The sequence below is a fragment of the Microcaecilia unicolor genome, chromosome 13 (assembly GCF_901765095.1).
Source record: "Microcaecilia unicolor chromosome 13, aMicUni1.1, whole genome shotgun sequence".
In the NCBI taxonomy this organism is placed as follows: domain Eukaryota; kingdom Metazoa; phylum Chordata; class Amphibia; order Gymnophiona; family Siphonopidae; genus Microcaecilia; species Microcaecilia unicolor.
In genome coordinates this window covers 50316531-50338275 of record NC_044043.1, presented here as the reverse complement: position 1 = coordinate 50338275, position 21745 = coordinate 50316531, and the positions used below count along the sequence as shown (strand labels likewise).

At 41.9% G+C, this 21745-nt stretch overlaps 1 long non-coding RNA gene across 1 annotated transcript; it reads left to right on the top strand.

The window, feature by feature from the left end:
* Window positions 1–684: 684 nt before the first annotated feature.
* Window positions 685–3057, top strand: LOC115456789. The gene is made up of 2 exons (XR_003939916.1): window positions 685–1901; window positions 1952–3057. It is a non-coding gene; the product is annotated as an uncharacterized LOC115456789 (long non-coding RNA).
* Window positions 3058–21745: the final 18688 nt, after the last annotated feature.

Genomic DNA, 21745 nt, shown 5'->3' with positions numbered 1-21745 from the left:
TTCTCTGCTCATATCCAGCAGATCGCCAAGACCTGTCGTTTCTTTCTTTACAACATCCGTAAAATCCGCCCCTTTCTTTCCGAGCACTCTACCAAAACCCTCATCCACACCCTTGTCACCTCTCGTTTAGACTACTGCAGTCTGCTTCTTGCTGGCCTCCCACTTAGTCACCTCTCCCCTCTCCAATCGGTTCAAAACTCTGCTGCCCGTCTCGTCTTCCGCCAGGGTCGCTTTACTCATACTACCCCTCTCAAGTTGCTTCACTGGCTCCCTATCCGTTTTCGCATCCTGTTCAAACTTCTTCTACTAACCTATAAATGTACTCACTCTGCTGCTCCCCAGTATCTCTCCACACTCGTCCTTCCCTACACCCCTTCCCGTGCACTCCACTCCATGGATAAATCCTTCTTATCTGTTCCCTTCTCCACTACTGCCAACTCCAGACTTCGCTCCTTCTGTCTTGCTGCACCCTACGCCTGGAATAAACTTCCTGAGCCCCATCCATGGCCACCTTTAAATCTAGACTGAAAGCCCACCTTTTTAACATTGCTTTTGACTCGTAACCACTCGCCTTCACCTACCCTCCTCTCCTCCTTCCTGTACACATTAATTGATTTGATTTGCTTACTTTATTTTTTGTCTATTAGATTGTAAGCTGTTTGAGCAGGGACTGTCTTTCTTCTATGTTTGTGCAGCGCGTACGCCTTGTAGCGCTATAGAAATGCTAAATAGTAGTAGTAGTATTTTGTCAACCTCTGCCTTGTGAGATTCAACCATTGCAGTCACAGGTCGTCCCTTTTGTTTTTGATCATATAAATCAGCACAATATTTACGTGGTTTTTTTTTTTAGCCCAGCAACACACAGTACTCACATCAACAGGCATCACTATCAACAGTCTGCATGTGGCAGTGAATTTCAATTGGAGGGACTCTTTCAACAGTTGGTGAGAAATTCTATCACAGCACATTGCTTAAATCACTCTGAGTGCTTACTGCATGTTTCCATTTCACAAGCAATAGCAAAACAGCCTCTTCACACACATTTCTCACCAATTGAGATGAAGGAAGAGATTTCAAAGAACAAGTGGACATGTGTAGCATATTAATAGTTCCATCAGTTGATAAATTATGGAGTTGGAGGCATTACTTTTCATTTAACCCTTGTATATGGTGTCACTTAAAATCCTTAGAAGACTTAATTTGTTTAGCGATGGCTAGTAAATGTATAATTTCCTTTGAAACTTGAGCAAAGTGTGTTTTAGGTTGTTTGGTTTTTTTTTTCAAATGGCTGCTCATTACTGATTTTTGAGTATGCCCATTTTCTGTGCATTGGGCTTCAGTACAGCGTGTGCTAAGACTGATTCAGTGAAGAATAGTGTGATTTTTGGTTTGTAGGTAGGAATTGTCATTACAAAAGATATAGAAGTATTGTGGATGGATCTGTAATGGGAAACAGTATAGCATGGACCATTGCTGTATCTGTTAAAGGCAGCTTTTGCCTCTCTAGGCAGGATGTAGTGAGTTATAGTAGGCTAAATATTTTCCTTACTGTACTGGTTTAAATATAAGATATAACTGCAGCTTGGCAGAATTTTTGTCTTCATTTTTTTAGAAACTTATCTTAATATTTCCTGAGTTTGATACTGGTTTCTACAGGGTTTGAGTTTTTGTTTACAGGGTATGTAATACTGTAGCATAATGTGGGAACATGTCTTTACCTTGTAGTAGGTTTTATTTTAATGTTCACAGCTTAAACGATGTGTAAAATAGCAGCGATACTGAAAACTTAATCAGTGTTTAACAAACTATTAATGTGTGTTTAAATTTTAAAATGGACAATAACTTATATTTAGCTGTACAAATATCTCCCACTCCCCAGGAACTTCCTTTATGGCTTCCAGGTTTTATGAAACCAGCTCCTTCTGGGGAATTCCCCCATAAGCCTTACAAGGTACAGCTACCCAAGGGTTTGCTTCTTCTTTTTTTTTTAATCCCTTCTCCTATCCCTCCAACCTAGCCATCACAAAGATAGCCCTCAGCAGAAGCTACAGACTTGCTTTTTTGTCCTATATGCTGAGACTCGCCCTCAAGTGTGTGTTTTGCAGGATGACTGGGCTGTACTTACCATGGGAGTTTTGGTGGGAGAAAGTTGTGTATGCGTCTGCCGCAAGTAATTTATTATAATCTGCAATTTTGCTTCATTACTGCTGCAATATAATATTTGTACTTGTTATTGCACAAATATATTGATAGAAGCATAATGTTAAGAGAATTAACTCTTGAAGCTCTATGATAGCATCCTGGTAGGTGTTTCTTTTGGTCAGTATGTGGGAAGAAAGCTGTTTACAAAAATCTTTGTACTTTCCTGTTACAGCTTCAAAATTCTCAATGCAATTACTTTGAGATTTGTTAATTTTGCCCAAAATATAGCTTTTGAAACAATACAATAGAAGAGTTTGAGGGAACATGACTTCTGCTTAGGATGTTCTTGCATTTCCTCTGATATTTAAAGCTCATTGAATCATAAGTCACTGCTGAGAATCAGCTAGGGCTATGCTTCTGACAGTAAATCAGTATTCATTTTTATTTAATTGATTTTTATATGACAAAAAAATCACCCAGTGTAGTCAGCTTGTTTACCACAGACACAAATAGAAACAAACCTTTTATTCATCTCACCCATAGTCTATAATACTTGCATTTTCTTTGTTGGTATTCAAGTATAGGCAAGGGAAGAACCAATTGCTAATAAAGAAACAATGGGTACCAATGCCACAGCATTTATTATATATCATCATTAAGATTGGGCCAGAATACCACACACTGTCAGAGACTGAGATAACTTGGGTAACTGAATGAGAGCTTATGGTGCCATAGCCCTGGGGCAAGAAGTTACTAGGAAAATTAGCATATCAGATAATCATGTTTTCTGTATATCATCTGTGACTTTGCAGGAGGTTTGAATGCTCCTTTAAATATGAGGACTCCTTAATTGTTACTGCTAACTGTGAAATTAAACATGGAATTTTAACCCTAATGCAACAAAAAAAAAAAAAAGACAACTGTTTAATGTCATTTTACTTTTCAGGAATGATTTAAATCAGTGTTTCCCAAGTTGGTCCTGGACTACCCCTGAGTATCCCCTTGCCAGTCAGGTTTTCAGGATATCCACAATGAATATGCATGAGAGAGTTGCATACAGTGTGTACAAATCAATCTCATGCATATGCATTGTGGCTATCCTGAAAATCTGACTGGCAAGGGGGGGTACTCCAGGACTGACTTGAAGAAACACTGATAGAAATATCTTGACAACTATTTAAAACTGTGTAATGGCATCTTTAGAAGTTTTTGAAATTTCATAGAGTGACATGTATATAAAATTATGCTGTAATAAAAGTTCAAATAAAGCTAATTTGAAAAATGAGTTGTTTCTAGTCTAGTTACTAAGTTTTTAACTCCTCTTAATTTAACACTATAAATTCAGTACAAACATAGCTTAATTAACTCCAATAACTGTATTTCAGATTCATTAGAGATGCAGTCCTTGCTCACTATACCATAAATTCAGGAGAAATGCACCTATGGTTTAATTTCCGTAGGGAGTCTATCATGAGGTAATGTCCTATTGTGGACTGAGAACTGCTTAAAAGAGAGGGTAGGCTAAATGGTCAGCTTTCTCAATGGAGAAAGATGAACAGTGGAATACCACAGCCATCTCTACTGGTACCGCCACTTTACATTTAAAAATGATCTAGAACTTAAAACAACGAATGAGGTGATCATATTCTCATAAATGATGCACACAGGAAAGAGCAACTCAAGTGATAGCTTTACCTTTATATGATGCAAGGCTCTAGAATGGGAGTCACCATCCAGGAAAAGATCTTGCTGTCATCGTAGATAATATGTTGTAATTGCAAGAGCATTTGAGTTGCCAGACTGGGTCAGACTAAATTTCCATCTAACTCACTATCCTGTTTCTAACAGCAGCTGATCAAGGTCACAAGAATCCCAAAAAGTAGAAAGATGAGCGGAATAGATAGGCCATGTGGTCTTGATCTCTCTCAGCCCTTTTGGACTGCCAGGGGGTCAGGTTTTCTAGATATCCGTCATGAATCTGCATGAGAAAAATTTGCATATCTTTCATGCATATTCATGAAGGATGTCTAGAAAACCTGACCCATTGGTGGCCCACAAGGACTGGGAGTAAAAACGATTAGGTCATATAGAGGGGGGTAATTGAACGGGGCTGGCCATATATAAGGGCAGCCATCTCTAATGACGGCCCTGTAAGCTGGCGTACCTAACCGTATTATCAAAACAAGATGACCGGCCATCTTTCGATAATACGGTTGGGGCCGGCCAAATCTCAACATTTGGGCTGCCCTTAGAGATCACCGGCGTTAGAGATGGCCGCCATTGGTTTTTGCCGATAATGGAACCTAATGGTGGGAGGAGCCAGCATTTGTAGTGCACTGGGCCCCCTGACATGCCGGGACACCAACCGGGCACCCTAGGGGGCAGTGCAGTGGACTTCACAAATTGCTCCCAGGTGCATAGCTCCCTTAGCTTGGGTGGTGAGCCCCCCAAAACCCACTCCCCATAACTATACACCACTACCATAGCCCTTAGGGATGAAGGGGGGCACCTAGACGTGGGTACAGTAGGTTTTGGAGGGCTCCCATTTACCACCACAAGTGTAACGGGTAGGGGGTTGATGGGCCTGGGTCCACCTGTCTGAAGTGCACTGCACCCACTAAAAACTGCTCCAGGGACCTGCATACTGCTGTCATGGAGCTGGGTATGACATTTGAGGCTGGCAAAAACAAAATATTTTTTAATTTGTTTTTTTGGGTGGGAGGGGGTTGGTGACCACTGGGGGAGTAAGGGGAGGTGATCCCCGATTCCCTCCAGTGGTCATCTGGTCAGTTCGGGCACCTTTTCAAGGCTTGGTCGTGAACAAAAAGGGACCAAGTAAAGTCGACCAAATGCTCGTCATGGCCAGCTTTCTTTTTTCCATTATCGGCTGAAGCCGGCCATCTCTTAACCACGCCCCTGTCCCGCCTTTGGTACACTAACAACACGCCCCCTTGAACTTTCGCTGGCTCTGCGGCAGAAAGCAGTTGAAGGCGGCCAAAATCGGCTTTCGATTATACCGATTTGGCCGGCTTTAGGAGAAGGCCGGCCATCTCCCGATTTGTGTCGGAAGATGGCTGCTCTGCTCCTTCGAAATTAAGCAGGATAGCCTGTCTAGCCTGCCCATCCATACCAACTACTAAGCTGTATAATCCACTTCCCTCCCTTAGAGATCCTATTTATTCTTTTATTCAGGCACAGTTCTCATCACCACTTATACTGGGAGATTATTCTGTGAATCTACCATTTTTCCTTAAGTAGTTGTTTTCAGTGGTTTTCAATTCTCTGGGACCACCTTGGCTAGTTGTGTTTTCAGGATATCCACGCTGAATAGGCATGAGATGTAGTAACATGCACTTTCTGCATTGAATGCAAATCTCCCTCATGCCTATTCAGCGTGGATATCCTGAAAACCTGACTGACCAGGTAATTAATCCATGAGGACTTGGTTGAAAACCACTGCTTTAGATTACTCCTGAGTCTTTCCTCTTTCATCTTATGTCTCGTCATTTCAGAGTGTCCATTCAGTTGAAAGAGGCCTGCCTCCTCTGCATTTATGTCACTGTGGAATTTAAATGTCCATCATATCGCTTCCAAACTATATGTATTGAGATTGTCTCCATTTTCTTAAATGAAGACCACTGACCATTTAGTAGCTGCTTTCTGGACTGTCTCCTTTCTGTTTGTTTTTGAAGGTGTGGTCTCCAGAATTATACACTACAATAAATGGGTAGCTTTCAACCCAGTCCACAAGGACCACCTGGGCCAGGCATTGCCCCTTTTTTCCCTATCCTTCCCCCTGTGATCAACAATGCCCCATGGTGTTCCTATTCCACCACTGCCCTGTACCCTATCTCTATTCTTACTCCATGCCCAGCCTCTCTTTGCCCTGTCCCTCCCACACTCCAGGTTCAGCATCTCTCCCTCCCTCTCCCTTGACTCCCCTTCATGCTGTGGCATAACTCCCTCTCTCTGTCTGTGGGTCCAGCATATCTCCTCTTCCCAAACCCTGCTCCTGTCTGTTTCTTCAGTCTGATCTCTCTTTCATATCTCCATGTCCCTCCCTCCTCTCCCACTCCAATGTCCAGCACATCTCAATCTCTCTCCAGCCCCCAACCCCCAGGGTCCAGCAATCCCATCTCCTTCCAGTCCCCCCACCCAAATGTCCAGCACATCTTGCGCTTCTTCTTCATCCCCCCTCAAGTTCAGTTCCTCTCACCCCTCTTCCCCCCCCCCCCCCAAAAAAAAAAAAACTTGCCTCTGATCCTCAAAGTTGCAGCGGTAGCCTTTCAAGACACGCTGTTCTCGCTGACACTGGGGCCTTACTGCCAGTCCTAACTTCTGAGATAAATTCCTGCTTCCATGAAGGTGGGACCTGGCAGAGGGAAGGCCCCAATGTGTGTCTTGAAAGGCCACCGCTACCAGTGAGGATCAGAGGCAAGTTTTCTGGGGAGCAGAGGGGGAAGGCTGATAGAGATGCTGAATTTGGGAGTGGTGGGGAGGAGAGAGATTCCAGCTGGACCCAGTTGGGGGGGGGGGTGAGGGAGGAACTGCCACCGGGGAAAACATCTAGGTGCCAGATCACATTTTTTAGGCGCCATGCTGACCTGGCACCTGAGGCTTGTCGAGCCCTGCTCCAAGTACTATAAAAAAACATTCCAGCTCTTGGCTTTCTTGTGAGATAAGACCAAATTTACCCCACCAGGAGACCAGTGCTTAAAGCTGGGTACAAGAGCCCTCAACGCAAGAATAATGCAAACAATATAATTAAGCAATGCTCAAAGGAAAACATATGCAAATGATATGCATGGTAAATTTGCACTAGTAAATGGAAAGCAGGTAGAGGAACGTGCTTTAGCGGTAACCGTGGCTCTTGTGTTCATGCCCAAACAAAAACCAGAAGAGCAAGTGCAAAATTAATTTTTGAAAGGTTCATATTTAAGCGCAGGAAAACGAGTGCCAATTTGTACTTTCACTTTTGATCAGACATGCACATGTGGTTTGTTTCTCATTATGTGCACTTCAAACTTCCAGGGGCTTCCTTCAGCTTGTGAAATAAGACAACTCTCACAGTTCAATGTGAGATTTTGCCAAGAAATTCTGTCCTCAAAACCACTTACGCAACCTTTGAGCTGGTGATAAGTTTTTGGCGTTATTGGCCATCATTTGCTTCTGTGCATTGCACTGCTTCTGTATGAGCATTGGGAGGGAATCTGGTCATCTTTAGTGCTCACGTTAATGTGACACTTGAGCCTTCTGAGCATGGGGCACTTAACATGCGCGCAAATCCGGTGTTATTAACCGTATGTTAATGCCAGCAGTAGTTCTGAGCATTGGCCCCCTAATCACCAACTTTGAAATGTGGAATTTTTTAAAATAATGCCTTCCAGGAGTTTGTCGAGCTATTTCAGAATTATAAGGTGGAAGGCACATGCACAAAACACAAACAGCAGCAGATGATAACCTTCATTTTGGATAGAACTGAGGTTAAAATCATTGGGCCCAGGGAAGTAGCCAGACCTCGCAGTGGGGGGGCACATTTTGGTCTGCTGTTTCCCCTGCCACTCCCCACCCACTGCGGCAGCAAATACCTTGGCTGGAAGGGGTCCCCAACCCCCGCCAGCTGAAGGGTTGTCCAGGTCCGGTCTCTGGCACCACCAAGTGGATTTGGCAACAGGGAAAGCTCAAGGGGAGCAGACCTCTTAGGCGCCACCCCTCCCCTTCTGGAAGACATGACTCCTCTTAAGGAGATCTCTCCACAGATGACCCCACTACATAGTCCAGGAGCTTGTGAACTAAGCAGGATAATAGTGGTGGAGAACCAAGTTTAACAACACGACACATTTGCCACCACTGGACCTGGCCAACTAACAAGATCTTTGTACAGCGACAATGGTGGCCGGGGACTGTCTCCAAATGGAGTCCCAGCACATGGACCACTGCCTCCTCCATGCCCTGACTCGGTTGTGGGCATGGGGTTTTTGCATGCTGCTCCCAACTCCTAGATTGCCTGCCAGCATGGGAGTTTCTGAAGTTTGCCTTCGACTGGGTCCTTTTTTGCTCTGTACCAGGCCACCAATGCAGAGTCATGAGTTTCTAGAGCAGCTTAACCAGAGTGTCACCACCCACGGCATCACTCCTTTTTCTTCTTTTATTTTGAAATGTTTCTTTCTCATATTTTTTAAATTCCTGTTTGCTTTAGTTTTTATTTTATTTTCAGAATCTGTTTTTCAACTGTCTCTGGTATATTGTGGCATCCTACTTGTATGAGATTCCAACAACAACCAGCACAGCAACAACAGAATTTCATAATAGTGGGAGAAACTGGACAAGTGGAGCTTTCCCCATCTCCAAATATTTACTTCTTCTCAAACATGAATAAAAATAACACTGAAAACAGGAGTTACTAATCAGGAAATAAGCACCTTAGGTAAATACTTGCACCTGTACATAAACAGAAATACACACAACTATTGAAAAATAATATTGCATTAATTACTCCATATGGCTATCAAAACTGGTTTTGCTGACATTTCTGTTGTTTTTTGACACCACCCAAGAAACTGAAACCATAGGCAATCTGGTTTGTCTAATGCTTAACTGGGTAGTGCTCCTATGAGTTTGCCTGGCTTGACTGTATTAGAAACAGAGAAAAATGAAGGCAGATAAAGACCATATGGCCTATTTAGTCTGCCCATATATGCCATCTTCTCTCCCTTTCACTCCCTTAGAGATCCTATGTACTTGTCCCAAGCTTTCTTGAATTCAGATACTGTTTTTGTCTCCACCACCTCCACCGGGAGACCGTTTCATGAATTCACCACCCTTTCTTTGAATAAGTATTTCCTCAGGTTACTCCTGAGTCTGTCCCATTTTACCTTCATCCAATGCTCCCTCATGCCAGAGTTTCCTTTCAGTTGAAAGAGACTCATCTCCTGTGTTCTTATGCCACGGAAGTATTTAAACATCTCTATCAGATCTCCCCTCTCCTACATTTCTTCCAAAGTCTATTGAAATCTTTTAAATCTGTCCCCATACGCTCTATGACAAGGACCTCTGACCAATTTAGAAACCACCCTCTGGCTTGACTCCATCCTATTTATATCTTTTTGAAGGTACGGTCTCTAGAATTGATTGCGCAATCTGTCCACCTTCACACTGAAGGTCCTCAAATGTCCTGTGTATGAAAGGGTAGTATGATGCAAACAGTACAGAGAATCTGTTTAGTCACTTCCAGTCTCTCTCCAACCAGCATGCCAGCAATATATCAACAAGAGGATGCAAGTTTCCACCACTGTATTTTCACCCAAACTTGCTTAAAACTTACTAGGAACCCAGTGAATGAATCAATACACACTCACACAGTAACCAGAAACCAACCTCAGTGCTACTTATAGGATACTGTCAGTTACACACGTTGTATCAGCCATTGACCTGATGTAAGTGGGTGCACCCACATTTAGGTGTGCCAAAGTGTCTTTACGCTAGTATTCTCTCGCAGCTTAGGCATGCCTGAGTGATGTTATAGAATTGGCTCTAAGTGTGCCCCATTGTTGAGCGCGCTTGAAGTGCCAAGTTAGAGAATTACCTTATTAGGCAATAGAACACATTATTGCCATAAAAAGCTAATAGGCCCCTTTGGTTGGAAGCCTTCTGAGGCAGGGAACTGTCTAATGGTGACAATTAGCTTTGAACAGACATTATTAACCCAATTCTATAAAAGTCGCCAAAGATTGTGCATGCTAATTTGAGTGCATGCCCAATTTAATTGAATAATGAGCCAATTAGTGCCTATACTTGGCTTTTTAATAAGCAATTATTGGCGCTAATTGAAATCAATGAACATGTAAGCAAGTAAATTTAGGCAAGTGATCCACGCCTAAATTTTATGCACATCCCAGAAAAGGGGGCATGGAAATGGGAGGGTCATGGGTGTTTCGGGATGGAGCGTGGGTGTGCATTTGAGTTACGCACACATAAATTTAGGCAGGGCATTTGCACAAACATTTTTATTGGTGCAAATAGATGTACCTAAACTTACATGCAACCCCTGCGGTTAAGTGCTATGCTATAAACTGCACCTAACTTTAAGCATGGCTTATAGAATAGCGCTTAACATGTTCTTTTCAGTGCCAATTTTTTACGGGCAATTTATAGAATTCACCCCTAAAGGGAATAACTTTATAAGGGTTTTTCAGTGTGTAAAGCCTGTTTTACATACAGGATAGGCTTTTTATAAAATTGCACTATGGTATACGTGTATAAATGTATATGCACCAAGATGGTACATACTTATATGAGTGCTGCATGTAGGCATTTTCAGGGGCATAATCCGGGCACAACAGGGGTAGAGTTGTGATGTTCATGGATACTATATAAAATGCACTTACAGAGTAAGTTTATTCACTCCTACCCTAGCTGAGATAATATTTAACATCTCTTTCACCTCATGTGCAACTTTCTTTAAATTAGTCACCTTACTTTCTAACTCTTCTTACTCTCTATGGGTGCGTTAGCATTTTTTAACGTGCGTAAATGGTTTACATGCGTTAAACACACACCCATAGAAATGTATAGGTGTGTTAGCGTTTAATGCACCTTAAATTTACAGGCGTGTTAAAAACGCTAACGCACCTTAGTAAACATACCCCTATATGTTCCATCTTTGCTTTACTCTTCACTATCAATTAAAATGTTCTATTATGTATTGTGTTGACATTGTAAGTAGTATACTATGCCATACTTTGTATTATTACTTGAATATTTCTATTGCTCATGTCTGATCTATTCTTACTGTACACCACCTTGAGTGAATTCCTTCAAAAAGGCAGTAAATAAATCGTAATAAATAAATACACACATACACACACATTTACACCTGCCTCACAGCAGGTGTTAATATGTGTATACAAAGTTAGGCATAATTGATTTGGATTTGGAGGCTTATCATATAAATGCACAGACCCCCCCATCTTGCCTTTATAATAGGTGTCTTTTTAGACCTCTCACATAGGTATGTTGTTGTGAAATCAGGCTCTAAAGCTGAAATCCAAATCCAGTACAAACATCTACCAATAGGGGTCCCTGTGAAGCTTCTGTTTATTTTTGGGAGTTTGTGAAATAGGCAGACAGACACAGCCAGTTCTTATATACTACAGAACCTGCAGTGCCGAGAATAATTAGAAACCAGTAAGAAACACATTTGCCCTCTCCTGGCATCAGGCTTGAAGAAGGGGTGAATTGGGAATGTCATACAAGTCCTTGAGAATGCTGTGTGCACCAGATTGAATGTGTTCAACTGATTTTCATATCCAGATCTCTTTTCATTTATAATACATGATGCTTGATAACCTGAAAAATAAAGGAAAGCTAGAGTTAAATGTAAAATCAGAACTGTAAATGAATACTCAAGGACTTTCAGAGAATCAGAAGCAGTTGAGGCAGCTTTTGATCTGTAGAAGCGTGTAAACTTATTTATAATTAAGAAAAAAGTAGCCAAATTAACTGTATATTTTGTTAAAAATATATATTAAACATGATTTCCTACTTATTATTTCTTTTTCTTTTTCATGTTAATCTCCCTTTCTCTACCCTTGACTTAGGCTAATATTTTGGTATTGATACTGTTGGAAAATGTAATGTAATTGCATTAGTGGATATTTATACTTAATCAATACTTGTATTTCTTTTGTCTTGCATTTCTTTTATTATTCAAATGGAGGCCCCTTTTCTGTATGAGACTTAGGTCAAATGGCCCTGCTGCAATCCTCCCCCCCCCCCCCCCATTAATGTTTCTGCACATCATTTATTCAGAGTATTTTTGAAGCATAATACACAATTAATTAGATTCTTGCTACCTACTGTGCATTTGGCCCTGATGCTCAAAAGTAAACGCAGGCACTAGAGGTCGTCAGTGCCATACTAGTGCCCACATTTACAGCGCAGAATGTTCAAAGGCCCGGAGCACGGGGAGAAACAAGCGTGCAGACGAACAATGCAAGTAGCATGCTAATGTAGTCAAGCTCATGTTAATGAGGGCATTTTGTGTTCCTCCCCAATGCTCAGAAAAGAGTGCCTGAATCAAAACTGCCTTTCTGCTGCAAAAAATAATGCCAGGGTGGGAGCAGGCGTTAGGGTGTTGGAAGAGAGGATTTCTCATGCTTTTCCCATGATTCTTTCTGCAAAATCTGCCAGAAGCCCGTGGAAGCCCTTAAGCGCTGGTCGTGAGAAACAGCAGACCCAAGCGAAAGCATACATTGGTGTCTGTTTCCTGCATCTAAATTTAAAGCGTCCATGCTAAAATAAATTAAAAATGCCCAAAGTGAAAACACACGTTGGCATCTGTTTCCTGCATCTAAATATAAGCATCCAAGCTAAAAAAATAAAAATAAAAAACCAACTTAAAAATGCCTATATTAAGGCTGCAGAAAACAGATGTCAACGTGTGCTTCACATTTGGGTTTTACCAGGCGCATGGGCACAGGAGCCAAGTTTACTGCAGAACTCTTCGGCGCATGCGCCACCTATATTTGTATCTTATTAGCTTTAGGGTGTTGTTCTTCTACACTGTTCCAGCGATATTTTTACCGTGCTATTTGGAATAGTGCCGGAGTTTTGAGCATCAGGGCCTAAATTTGCAGTCATGCAGTTGTGAATTCTGGCCACCAGAGGCCCTACAGGTTTCTAGTGTTGCATGGAATACTAACCCCCCCCCCCCCCCCCCCATTTACTAAGCTGTACTAGCGGCAGTTGTGCCACGCAGCAGCTGCTAGCGCACGGCTTAGTAAACGGGAGAAAATGTGTTTCTGCACATGGTTCTGCTACTTTAAAATATATTTTCTGATAAAATCTATAGTTTAAAAAATGATTAAAACAAAGGGGTCCTTTTACTAAGCTGTGGTAAAAGGGGGGCTGCGATAGAATCCGCGTATGTTTTTGAAGTGCACTGAGGCCCCCTTTTATCACAGGGTGTCTTTTTTCTCAAAAAGAAATGGCTGTGCGGTAAGTGAGCCACTTACTGTGTGGCCATTTCAGGGGTGAGGAGTACTTACTGGCACCCACTGAGGTGGTGGTAAGAGCTCCTGTGCTAATCTGGCAGTAACCAGGCAGTGCTGGAAATGGCACATGCTGGGGGTGGGAACTACCACGGGAGCCCAGTGGTAGTACCGGATTGTTGACACGCATTTGGCTCCTTGCCGGTTTGACGAGTTCTCATTGCATTTCAGTTTGATGCTGTACTTTGGATTCTCTAGCCAATTTATGTGTTTTTAACATGGGTGGCTGAGATATTTCATTTGACTCCTGAGGAAGGTGCGGTTGGCGCCGAAACGCGGGTCTGCGTAGAGTCTTTGGAATTGAATCGTTGCACGAAGTTGTACTTTTGGTATTGCTTTTTCAATAACCCCACTGTTTGGACAACCATTTGGTCCACCGCCTAACCTCTTTTTTTTTTTTTTCTTTCTTTCTAACATTGTAAGTATCATATGTGTATTATATGCATTTTCTTCCATGCTGCCTAGTACGATGTTTCATCTGTATTCTGCTGACATTTACTTATTGAGGGAATACATTCTTGTTTAGGATGTTTTAGGCTTTTACATTTTTATGTACTTCCAGGATGTTAGTCCATTTCTTTTGAACTTTGTGATCCGCCTTGAGCCACAGAATTTGGTTAAGTGGAATATAAATGGCTATGGGGTCCTTTTTACTAAGGTGCGGTAAAAGGGGGTCTGCGCTAGCATCAGCTCATGTTTGTGACACGCGCTGAGGCCCCCTTATACCTCAACGGGTAAAAGACTGTCATTTTCTCAACAAGAAATGGTCGTTCGGTAAGTGAACCACTTACCGCATAGCCATTTTGGTGGTGGAAGCACTTACCACCACCCATTGAGGCGGTGGTAACGGCTCCTGCGCTAACCTGGTGGTAACCAGGCAGTGCCGCATGCTGCCAGGTAAGCACTGGCACTACAAAAATAGAAAAAATTATTGTAGCGCTGGAAATTGAGCAGGCTGGAGGTGGTTCCAGATTGGTGCGTGGCAAGCCCATTGCCACGCACCAACCCTGTAGTAAAAGGGCCCCTGTATTAGATTATTATTTATTTAGATTTTGCTCGCACCTTTTTCAGTAGTAGCTCAAGGTGAGTTACATTCAGGTACTCTGGATATTTCTCTGTCCCAGGAGGACTCACACTCTAAGTTTGTACCTGAGGCAATGAAGGGTTAAGTGACTTGCCCAAGATCACAAGGAGCAGCAGTGGGATTTGAACCAGCCACCTCTGGATTGCAAGACCGGTGCTCTAACCACTAGGCCACTCATCCACTGATTGTTCTACTATGCTGATATAATGTGTATATTTCTGACATGGTCTCATGTTATTCCTATTATTAGGATCCAATTTGCCTGTCTTCAAGTTTACCTTATTGATTTTACTTATGTTTATACCATCATTGTGCTATTAACAAATATGTAAGTTTTATGTCAAGCTACACACTGCCTTGGATTAATCTCTTCATAAAGGCAGTTAATACATCTCAATAAATAAATAAATAAAATATGGATCTGTGGCTGTTATATATATATTTTTTTAATATGAGTTTTTTTTATATAGGACCAACATAGGTACTAATGTCCCTGTTGCCTGCATGTACAAAAGGTTACTATTTTAAAAAAGTAATACTAAATTACATTTATGTCCTCTAATCCTTGACATGGACTTACCCCTGGATTCTGTATATGATGCTCAAAATTGCACATGGGCCCAATTTCTACATGCAATTTAATTGCTTAGCAAACCAATTAGCACTGATAATTAGGTGTTAATTGACAAATAGAATTTATGGGCCAGATGCACTAAACTTAACAAGCCAGCAACGTGGTTTTTAAACTGGTTCTAGCTAGTTTACCGCGCAAGTAGTAAACCGGGACATGCACAAAAGGGTTCTTCAAGCCATTTTCCTGTCACGGTAGCAGCTAATGAAAATGGAATGCAAATGAGCTAATTACTATTATAATGTGAATGCGATGCACTACCGTTTCTGACCCCATGCACAAAAGTAGTCCCTACCTTTACCGTGGAAATTTAAATGGGAGGTCTGGACCTGTCGGACGTTCATTATCGCAAGTAGGTGAAGGGGAGAAACAAAGCAGGGAAGATGGAGCAGAAAAAAAATATATATCAGCTTACACGCAGCTTCTTTGCTTGTATGAAAGCCTTGTCATACATTTCTTTTTCAAATTACATTTTACTGGCAAGAAATTGGGAGGGGGGCAGTACCAAAATGTAAAGCATAAAAGTAATGGTGACTTACCAAAAATGCAAGGAAGACAAGGGTCCATGAAAGAAACAGCATCTGTGGGACACGGGTTGGTTCCACCCCCAGCTGTTCCTGCTGCTTCCTTCTATTGGCCGGCTGACATCCTAGAACGCCCATCTCCCTGAACATGGACTCTTATTGGCTGGCTGCTGTCCCAACTCCTCCTCCTTGCAGGGCTTTCCTGATGACATCACTTTATTTTTTGTGATTTTTTTAGAGCTGTGAACTGATTGGATCCGAACTTCCTGGTGTCCCCCTCCACAGAGAGGGGCTAAACCAATTGGACAGCATCAGCCTGGGATGTCCCGCCCACTCATTACTGGAAACGCAGACGGATCCTTAATGGGACCTTTGTGCATCTGGGTGTATGTACACAGTTTCTAGGCATATTCTATAAAGATGCATGTGTAAAATTTAGTGCGTGGATCTGCAAAGGGGGCATGGTCATGGGAGGGGCATGGGCAGGCCATGGTCATTCCAAAACGTTGCACGCACTGTTACAGAATATGCCTGATCCGCGCCTGTTGTAGGTACGGGGAGTTACACCAGGTTTCAGTTGGTGTAAATCCTAGGTGTGGCTCCTGGTGGTAGGCGGTATTCTATATACGGCACCTAACTCGGAGTGCCATTTATAGAATAGTGCTTAGCGCATTTTTTTTGGGTGCTGATTTTTTATCACCATATATAGAATTTGGCCCATACTGTAGTTAAAGAGAAGTGTAACTGATCTGTTTTATGTTGTTTTTAATGAGAATTCAAACCCCTTTAGAATCTGATATTACTTCCCATTGTTTGGTGACTAGGTAAGTATTGGATGGTGCAATAATAGTAAATGTGCAAACCACACCTGATATGATTTCCTTTTGCATTCCGAGGAGTGTGGGTGGCATTCCTTTAATAGGAGTCACAGTGGCCATTGGTGCTGCAACGCTTTAGAAAATTATGACTCATTTCAAAATAGTAAACCTGGCTGTAATAATATACAATTTAGATCCTGCCGAGTGTCATTAGCACAGACAAAGAATGATATTTGTAATTTCTTAACATATTTAACCAGTGAAAAATACATTGACTAAGACCATTCCTTAGAAAGTTACAGTGAACTAACTACAGAAACGTTTTAATTCAATTTTTTTCTGGGCTATACATTTGTGGGGCAGTTTTGTAAGTGGGCACCTCCTTTTAGGTGTCCCAATGTTGCATGGTGAAAGCTTATTCTATAATGGCATTTGGCTCTATTCTCGGGCCCATATTGCTTAACATCTTTCTGGCACAGTTGACTCTCCTTCTCCGATCCCTTGGGTTTACATTTTTTATTTATGCAGATGATATTCAACTCCTGTTGCCTCTTGATTCCCTTTCTTCTAATGTTAGTTCTGTCTCTAAGAAACTTGGCCAGGTGGCAGATTGGCTATCCAAAAATAAATTGCACTCGAAATCCCTCGAATCTGTTGCAATGCTGTTTTCTACAAATTCGTCTCCTCCAGCTTTTTTTAATTAAAGGTACACCTTTTTCATATCATACATCCACTAAGATTGTCGGTGTCATCTTAGATAACAATCTATCTGTTTGTGCTCATATTTCTAAGGTTGCTTCTTCCTGTTTTTTCACTGTTAGGCAAATACGTTCCATCCACTCTCTTCTACAACCTTCTTCTTTATATAGCCTCCTCCATGCTTTGGTTTTATCTAATTAGATTATTGTAATTCTCTTTGAGTTGGTCTTTCAAGATCGCAATTACATAGACTTCAATTGGTGCAGAATACTGCTGTTAAACTAATCTATAATAAAAAGAAATTCGATCATGTTACCCTACTTTTCATTGCAGATCATTGGCTTCCAATCTCAAACCGGGTCCCATTTAAGATTCTTATCCTTGCTCATCAGATGCAATCCCGTGGCTGTTCCTTCTTTCTGGCTTCTTATCTGATTCCTTATTCAACTAAAACAGCTCTTCAATCATGCAACAACATCTTCTTTCTATTTCTTCCTTCCATCAGGCATATCTGGATACCAACAGGATTTCATGTTTCAATTTAATGGCATCTACCGTTTGGAATGGCCTTCCCCTTTACCTTAGGATGGAAGCCTATTTTGCTGTGTTTACATCTCAATTCAAGGCCTATAATTTCTCTCTTGCCTTTCCTACATCTGTTTAATCTTTTCTCTTTTTTTTTTCTCTCTCAATGCTGCTGACCTAAAGCTGGTACTTTTTTGTTCCCTTCCCTTGTGTAACCCCCCCCCCCCCCCCCCCCGTTTTTCTATTTTTAGATTGTATCTTATCCTCCCCTCTATTTTCCTTTTCATGGATTGTTTGTCTGTTTTGTTTATCTCTTACTCGTTTGACTTCCCCCGCCCCCATATTATTTTTTAATATTATACAAACCGCTTAGATTTTCAATATATTTGCGGTATATCAAATAAATGGAACTTAAACTTGAACATTATAGAGCACCAGTGTAACTGGCATTGACACACCTTACTTTTAAATGTGTGCAGTTATGCCAGTCATAGATCTGTTGTAACTGGGTGCGCCTATATGCAACAAGGACACGCATCACTTATAGTAATGTATAAATGACGCTTGTAACCAGGAGGCACGCCCATCTCCTGTCCATGCTTCACTTTGGAATATATTCCTTTGCATTTGTGCACTATGGGCTGGATTCAGTAAATGACAATCAAAATTTGGCAATAAAAAAAATTGGCACTAAGGGCCAGATTCTATATATGGCGTCTAAAAAAAATCTGGCAAGTATACACGGCAAAGGAGGTAACGAAGATGATGAAAAAACATCCAACCGACTCAGAGTTCACATTAGAAGTTTATTTCACAAAAAATACTGGACTCGACACGAATCGTGTTTCGGCCACAGAGGCCTGCTTCAGGAGTCGCTGTGGTTTGATTTCTGAAAGTCCTAAAGTAGAGAGATGTGGTAGCCGTGTTAGTCCACTTTCAAAGGAAATCAATAGAATAGAATAAAATAAAACATGGAAAAGAAAATAAGATGATGCCTTTTTTATTGGATTAACAATACATTTTTTTGATTAGCTTTTGGAGGTAGCCCTTCATCAGATGGGCTACCTTCGAAAGCTAATAAAAAATGTATTAAGTTAGTCCAATAAAAAAGGTATCATCTTATTTTCTTTTTCATGTTTTATTTTATTCTATTTCTATTGATTACCTTTGAAAGTCCTAAAGCAACTGTAAATGTTGAACCAATGAGAAATAAAGGCAGAAATGTTCACAGTCTGAATTGCTTTGAATGCACAGAGTCAATCCACTAACGTGCACAGCAAAATACATCATTTTGAACAGTTAGACAGCATTTTGACCACAATTTCTTTCACTCACTCATTCTTTTGTTGCTGATCACTAGGATTGACCACTGTAACATATCATACTTAAATTGTCCTCAATCCCAACTCAATAAATTATAATCCCTCCAAAACACAGCTATCAGACTTCTTGGTCATGCTCGCAAATACGACCATGTTTCTCCATTATTCATCAAACACCACTGGCTTCCTGTTGACAAAAGGATCATCTACAAGATTCTCCTTTTGATTTTTAAGGCTCCTAGAACTGGCCTGCCTTCTTTCTTCTCTAATCTTTCCATTCCATATACTCCAGCTCGGCTCCTCCATGCTCTTAACAATTATCGTCTGTGTCTCCCAAGTCCCAGAAACGCAGAGCTAGAATCCACTAGACACACCACTTTTTTTTTGCTGCCCCTTTTCACAGGATCTCTATGCCCCTTTCTATCCAAGCTGAACTTTCTTTTAAAGTTGCCTTGAAAGCATGGCTCTTCCATCAGGATTTCGACTCTACCAAGGTTTTGGTTTGCTCCCCTATTACCATTGTCCTACCCATTTCTGTTACTCCTTTCTTTGCTTTTTGGACTTTGCTCTTCTGTTTGAATGCTAACTCTCCGATTTATAATTGTAGTTCCTTTCCGTTTCTGATTTTATTCTGAAATGTTAGCATTGTACACCACTGTGATCTGCAAGTTAGTTAACGGCAGTATAGTAAATCTCAATAAATAAATAAATAACGCCAATAACTGGTTGTTAGCATTCAATTATTGATCATTAAGGGCTTATTACTCAATTACTTTGCATGTACATCTCGGGCACATGCAAATATGGGTGCCATGTATAGAATCCAGGGGTATGTCACTTACATGTACTCTTACAAAATAGCTCTTATGTATGTAACTGCTAATTTTTTGTGCATTTTTGTATGCAAAGGGGCATAAACTCTTGAGTTACTTATTACAGAATCGCAACTTTAAGGCTAGATTTACTAAAGAGCACTAACACCATTAATGTCCATTATTAGTAAATAGATTCCACTGCATAAATTAGGAGCTGTGGTAAATAATGCATGTTGATGCATGTTAGCACATGATATTGCCCTTAAAGGAGTTTGTTGTGCTCATACTAAATGTTAAATGATAACAGAAAAAGACCAGTATGGCTCATTTGGTGTTGGCAATCAGGATTCCCCCAGTGTGGGGTTGAGACATCTATTCAACAAGGCCTACAAAGAGAACCCATAACCTTACAAAATACCTCACCAACTCACCCAATTATTACAGTCCACCTTATATCTTGCCTAACACCTTCCTTCTCTCTTCCCTCACCTAATCTTTGTACATTACTAATTGTATCTGATATCATGGAATGATTATGTCACAACCAAACTCTATAAGCCACATTGAGCCTGAAAATAGGGCTTATGTGATACAAATGCAATAAATAAATAAATAGTGGGAAGATCATTCACAGTAAATGCCTGTACTGAACTAGAAGATGGAAAAAAATCGTATAAAAAAAAAATACAGCAGTTACCTATACCTTAGCGAGTAGCATTCACAATACTAATTTATAGTAATCACACTGAAACCTGTAGCTCCTCAGATCATCTGTGAAGGAAGCCATATGGCTGCTAAAGGGCATAGGACTGGCGGTACCAAATTATTTTACCAGCCCACATGAAGCGTGGGTTCTGGTTCTGTGCAAAAATAATCTAGCAGTTAATAAAAAGAACACACCATTTTATCTAAATGCATTTCAGACTACTTTTTCTTATCACATAATTATTATCCCCCTTTTCTTTATTTTTGCTTAGTATTCAACCTCCTCCCAGCTCCAGACAGCTAATCCTCAGCGCTGCTCTGTATATGCTAAAAGCTCTTTCCTATTTTGTGTCTGTGCGAAAAATGCTTCATATATCTGGCTGGAAGGGACTGAAGCAGAAAGATCAGCCTCTTACTTCTCTGCCTTCCCCCTCCTTGGCTTCAGTATAATACCTTCATGGCATGACAGAGCAGCCCAGTTGGCCTGGCAGGCAGCAGACTCAGACCCATCTGCTATGCTGAGCCATGAGGCTTCTCGCCTCTTGAGTCATGCTTTAATCCAGAGAATAATACAGTTGCACAGAGCTGTGTCAGGTGTTACCTAGCATAGCTGCATCTGAGTGTATCCAGACTACAAGAAAATGGCAACTATTTCATATGCTTCTATTGTGACAGTACAAGAAGGACTAGGACAAAGGAAAAAGCATCACACATAGTGACCCTCTGCTTAAACGTCACAGCAACAGTAACATAGGCAACCGAGACCCCTCGGGCCTAAGGGTATTCATTATGTTGGGTAATAACAACGAGACACAAGGAGTTTTCTTAACATGGCACAACTTGGTCGCAGCTTTATTTTAAATTCAAACAACTTCATTAACGTCGTAACCCTGGGTATACCCAAGCCAATCAGCTTCCGGCTTGTAGTGGCGTTCCTAGGGGGGGGGCGGTGGGTGTGGTCCACCCCGGGTGCACGCCGCTGGGGGCAGTGGCGTACCAAGGGGGGGCGGTCCGCCCTGGGTGCACGCCGCTAGGGGGTGCCGTGGCACGTGCCTGTGGGCTCCGAGTTCGCAATGCTAACTTCGCTGGTTTGCTGCAGCTCCCTCCCTCTGCCCCGGAACAGGTTACTTCCTGTTCTGGGGCAGAGGGAGCTGCAGCAAACCAGCGAAGTTAGCGTAGCGAACTCGGAGCCGACAGGCACGTGCCGCGGCACCCCCCCCCCCAGCAGCATGCACCCAGGGGGAGTGTCATTTCGCGCGGGGGGGGGGGGGCGCATCGGCGATCCGCCCCGGGTGTCATCGAGGGTAGGAACGCCACTGGCTGGGAGGGGTGCCACGCGCCTGTCGGCGCCACTTGTTCCGTGCTCCCTCTGCCCTGGAAGAGGTTACTTCCTGTTCCAGGGCAGAGGGAGCACGGAACAAGCGATGCT